At 33.4% G+C, this 6000-nt stretch overlaps 1 long non-coding RNA gene across 1 annotated transcript; it reads right to left on the bottom strand.

Moving 5' to 3' along the window:
- Positions 1–1546: 1546 nt before the first annotated feature.
- LOC148281454 (uncharacterized) lies at positions 1547–3616 on the bottom strand. The gene is made up of 2 exons (XR_015822360.1): positions 3498–3616; positions 1547–1913 (listed from the first exon to the last, which is right to left on the bottom strand). It is a non-coding gene; the product is annotated as an uncharacterized LOC148281454 (long non-coding RNA).
- Between the last annotated feature and the right edge of the window lie 2384 nt (positions 3617–6000).

Raw genomic sequence — 6000 nt, forward strand, 5'->3', positions numbered from 1 at the left:
TAATTTTTAGTGCAATATTTTTTAGTAACATCTCTGTTATTTAATTAAATATGTATATGACAATAAATTCATTATAATTAATGAAAATAAATGTACCTACCCTAATTCAAAATTGCATTTTTTTTTACTAAATTAAGATTCTAATAGTTGCAAGAGACAACATAACAAACATTTAAAATTATACATATCTATGTAAAGAATATTGGATATTATTTATACTTAAAATAGTTTTTTTCAAATTGTTAAATTTATTTATTTATTCATACAAGATTCGTATTACAAAAAAATTATTATGTATCCCTAAATCTATGAAGCCAAGAGCCCCGTGTTGAGTTAGGATACAACATAATGGAAAGTGGAAGCCGAAATAACATAACCGAAAATTAAAATTAATACATTAACATAAATTTTAATAAACATTTTAAATTCCAAAAACATGTACATTATTAGCAGACATTTCTTTTTCTTTGCATTTCTCCGAATATTAGGTTGGGGAAAAAGTATATCTCGTTTATTATTGGTCACATCGGATCATACAATATGGCGTTGTAAAGATGTCAGTGTATACTACAAACGCTTCTTTGACAGTATTGCGCTTGGTCGGTTCAGTCATGAACTATCGTGCGTCAAATATGGAGGACTCGAAGGAAAAAATTCGCCATATTTGTCATTTTTACTACCTGAAAGGAAAAAACGGGTCGAAAGTGACCAAAAAAATTTGCAATGTATACAGGGCCGATACTCTTTTGGTTTGTGCTGCACAACAGTGGTTCGAGCGATTTCATTCTGGTGTAGTGCACCACGCTCTGGCAGGCCTAACCGTAGCCAAACCAGTATGGACGGCCAGGAAGGTGTTGCTGTGTGTTAGGTGGGATTGGCAGGGAATTTTCTACTACGGGCTGCTCCCCTAAGGCCGAACGCTCAATTCTGCCCTCTACTGTGAACGACTCCATTGTTTGAAGCTGGCGATCGAACAGAAGCGACAAGCATTGGTGAATAGGAGAGGAATCGTGTTTCATCAGGACAATGCCAGGTCACACACATCTTTGAGGACTCGCCAGAAGCTCCGGGAGCTCAGATGGGAAGTTCTTATGCATCCACCCTATGGTCCGAACCTGGCACCAAGTGACTACTAACTGTTCCTATCTATGGCCATCGCGCTTGGGGGTACAAATTTGGCCTCAATAGAGGCCTGTAAAAATTGGTTGTCTGAGTTTTTTGCCAATAGGGAACAAAGGGGCCTCTACAAGAAGGACATTATGAAGTTGGATTTTTTCTGCCAACCAGTTATCGAACAGAACGGCGCATATTTGAACGCTTTTTATAAAGCATTGAAATAAAGTGAAAAATATCAAATTACCTTTTCTTCAACCTATATTAAAAACTGCATATCTGTGCTAAAAGAAATAAATTTGTTTTATCAAGTATACAAATTATTTTAAGAAGTAATAAATAAACATACATATTTCTTAAAGTTTTGTTTTTACTCTCAAATATTTATCATTTTTTCAAACAAAGTACTGAATTTGTTAAAGTAAAACCCCAATTCATTTTAATAATGTATTTATTATTTTCTAAAAAAACATTTTCATAAGGTAACAAAACTCAGGATTAAAAAAAATTGCATGACAAACACTGTGGCATTTATAAGTTTAGTGGAAATCATATAGGTATATCAAATTACCCAAGTATCTCTGGCATAGTATACATAATATTATGCAAGTATCGAGACACATTATAACTATTCATATTTCAATATGTTTTAGGCGGATGATGCAGTTATTATACAGACATAATAATAAAACCTTCATTAGAAACTTAGTGAGTGAATTACTGAGTAGGTTTAGTGAATCTTGACTTTTTCTGAGGTAACTCCAACCCAGAATTTTCCTCCGTTGAGAGCAATGGTAGCCCTGAAACATAAAGAATAATTTACTCAAATATTAATTTAGTCATATTTCATATTTATGGCCGTTTCTAATTTAAGGCAAATAATTTTGCCTTTAACAATATTGTGAATGCTGAAAACAGATTCTGGAAATGCAAATTTTTAAGCCAATCAGTGCAGTTCGATGAGCCAAGAGAAACTCATGGTAGAAAAAGACAAGGCTTTTACCAGCTTGGCTCAAGAGACTTTATTCTCATTGCTTTGCTAAAATAAAATAAACAGGTTGGAAAAAATATATCGCCATTGTGCCGGCAATATCTGTCAAGCATACCTTTGTTTTTAAAAGTATTTTTAATTTCTCATTAAGATCAAACAATTTTGTTTCAACATATAATGTTTTTTGCTATCAATAAAAAATATGTTTTAAAAAAGTCCACCATCAAAAGGTACCTTGTTTTATTATTCTCCTGAACAGTATTTTAAATGTTATTTAACAGATATTGCTGGCGCAACGACGATATATGGAATATTATTGGATTGAGAAAAAGGAGCAAAAATACCATTGATGTTAAAAGAGAGATAAATATATGCTTATAACAAAATTAAATATCGTTATCAGTGTTTATTTAGCTATTTAATTGTTTGTGTTGAATACATGGTCTTTTATATCGAGTGCATTAATTCTTCTACATTTAATACCATATTGCCTTTACTAAACAGTAGTAAATGTGAGGGGTGGGATCTTTTAATTCTCATCTAGAGCATTGAGCGTTGTCTAGTTATGTTGAGTTTGGTTATCAATAAGCTACAGCATAAATTACTGTACTTAAAGCTAACTTTTGTGGTATATCTCAAAACCATTGCTCAAAACTGGTAAAAATGCAGGTTTGTGATTTTTTAACATTTTAACTTTTTTTTTGCACCACAACAGGCCAGGAGGCCTAATTACAGTGGTGAATTACATCACATAGCACCCAGGCTTGAGAAAAATCACATTTTTAATTTTTGTGTTCTCACCGGGAATCGAACCCGGAACCTTCCGTGCGTAAGTCGAGGCCGTGATATACGCGTTGGCCTGATGATATATTGGTATTATTTCAATGAGGAACTTTAGCCTCATGTGAAATTGTATACCAAAAATGTTTTCTTACGCGCAGTAAACATTAGAGCATTAAATTTTACTGCAAAGATTTTTGAAAATGTTTGAAAAAAATATTTCAATAAAAACAAACTACTTTGAACGACGTCACTAGTTCATATGAATCAATCAATAATTAGAGAGTTGTAGAAGATTTCCGGTTTACTTACTGTCAACGGATTGATCGGCAGAACTGACCGAAAAGAAAAGGAGAGAACTTGAGACGTCACACGCGGAATTATTTCAGAAATACAAAACTTAAAAAATCATAGCGCTGATAATGCAGCGAATAAAAATTTAAAATAAATAAATTGGATTAGTTTCATAGTCTATTAACAAATGTAAAAATAAAAATAACCACCGAACTTCCTCATTTAGTTGAAAGTTGAATAACTAACATTAATCAGTGCTTATGTCGGTGTAAGATTAAAAGAAGAAAATTAATATAATTATTGAGAAAGTATGTTTTACCTGAATTCAATTTCATTTTTGAGATCATTGGGTGATACCCAGGTTACTTTGAAGCTCCTCTTGTCATCTTTCTCATCGTGTTTCTTGTGTGTGATGGCATTCTGAAAAACAAAATAAACATAACTTTATTATACATTCTTCCCATTAGAACAACATTTGGTCAAAGATGTAAGGATTATTTTACAATTAATAGTTTAATTAATATGCTTTCCCAAACAAAGATTTAAGTTGTTATTTATTTATTTTATTTATTCACATACATGTAGTTTATTCGACATTATTTGAGACATAAGTCCCGACTCCATGGGACTAAAAGTCATGTGTTAAGATGGAACGAGCAATTAGTTGACACAGACACATGAGTATATCACCATAAACATAGAATGAGAAACACAAAAAATAATTTTAAAAAACAAGTATATGGCATATCAATATGGTCAACAGTAAACTCAAACATTTGGAAAATTATCACGGAGTTTCCTAATCAAATCCCTTCCACTAAGGAAATTCCAATCCTAAACTCCTCTTTTGAAAATAACAACGTTGTTAAAAAATCAGTCATAATTGATACGGCCGAGATGGGAGTTTGAATGCAAACTAAACACTTGGATAGCTGTGACAAATAGCCCAGCTGAGCTTCTAAACCGTAATGATACATAAAGATTGCAAATCTTTATCATTCCCTTTATGCACCTGATGGTGCATAGGACACTGCATTAGTACACCAATGAGGAAGTTCAGTGGTTTTTTTCAAATTTTTTATTTGTTAATAGACTGTTAAACTAAGTCAAAATTTTTTTTTTTTAATTTTTACATATCGTATTATCGGCGCTACGATTTTTTAAAGTTTTGTATTTCTGAAATAACTCCGCGTGTGACGTCAGAGGTTCATTTCCGCTTGTTCTCATTCAGTTCTTCCCATTGGTCCAGAAGCGACAAGCAGACCGGAAATCTTCCATAGCTCTCAGTTCATAGGTCGATTCACATGAACCAGTGACGTCATTTAAAGTAGTGCGTTTTTATCAAAATATTTTTTATTATTTTTTCTGTACATTTTCAAGAAACTTTGCAGTACAATTTAATGCACTTATTTTTACCCCGCGTAAGAAAACATTTTTTGTATCCAATTTCCCGTAGGGCTGAAGTTCCTCATTGTAGTATATCTTAATATTTTTTTGTTACATGAAGGTAAGATGATCAGTCTTACGCTTCAGGTACCTTTCCATGGACTATGAAATATTCTAGTGTAAAAAAACCCTTTTAAATAAATATTTCATATTAACCATGTCGGGTATTGAACCCGAGACCTCTGGCATGGTAGGCAAACATGCTGACCATTACACCACGAGGCTGACGGAAGAAAGATAAAGTCTACTGAATACAATTTCAAGATAAATATATTTGATAAAACCTTGCATAAGACAAAAGCAAGGTACAAATAACTTGCAACTATAATTTTTTTTTTTAAATAATTTAATTGACACATTTCTGGTCATGCGGTTACAAGAGATCCAAGTAGAATGCTCTTATAAGGTTTTCCTGTAATTGAAATTATTAAATACGAAAACCACGTATGACTTTTTCTCAGAGACATTTCTCTTTTGTGGCCCCAAGAGGGTTCAATGTCCTGGATGAACACATTAAGTTCTCCAAATCGAAAGCCATTTTCAAGAGAAGTGTACAAGTTCGGATTTGTCTAAGTAAAGAGACCTGGAGACTAAGTTAATCTTCCTCAATACCTAGGGGATGAAATCCTGTCCTTATCTGCAAACATTTGGACTATATTGGGTTGATGATGGACGCCGTAATGTTTTCTAAAACGTCAAATTTACATAGTCAACGTTTTAATGACGCCATCCACCGTCCCGTGACGGCCGCTCCGTGACGGCACCGCTGTCTTAGGAAATCATAGCTTTAATGGCACACGGCATAGCTACAAACCAAAAAAACTTATTGGGGATTTGAATGGCCGTGAAAACCTTAGAAATTTCAATATTAATTATTGTGATAATATGACAAATTGTTTACAAAAATCATTTCTGAAATTTCAATAAAAGTAATAAAATATTATCATCGTTCCCTTCCGCACCTAATGGTGCATAGAGCACTGCATTGGCACACCAATCGCAGCGTATCCTGATCATTTTTTGTTACATGAAGGTAAGATGATCAGTTTTACGCTTCGGGTGCCAGTCCCAGGGGCTATGTTAAGTATTCTGGCCGGAAAACACCTTTTAGAATGAATATTTAATGTCAACTATGTTGGGAATCGAACCCGAGACCTCTTGCATGGTAGGCATAGTACTGACCATTTCATCACGAGGTGGAATTTTGTATACCTGCCTATAAACTATTAACCTTCAATTTAAAAATAGATAACACATAGTTATGAGAGCACATTTTTAGCAAGAAATAACTACTTCATGTCTACCTGGGGTTACTTTTTTGTAGCCATGGCATTAAAAAATTAGGCAAGTTGTAAGTTGTAACTAACCATGACGAC

The sequence above is a fragment of the Micrasema longulum genome, unplaced genomic scaffold, assembly GCF_059751315.1.
Source record: "Micrasema longulum isolate JH-2025_06_02 unplaced genomic scaffold, ASM5975131v1 h1tg000461l, whole genome shotgun sequence".
In the NCBI taxonomy this organism is placed as follows: Eukaryota; Metazoa; Arthropoda; class Insecta; order Trichoptera; family Brachycentridae; genus Micrasema; species Micrasema longulum.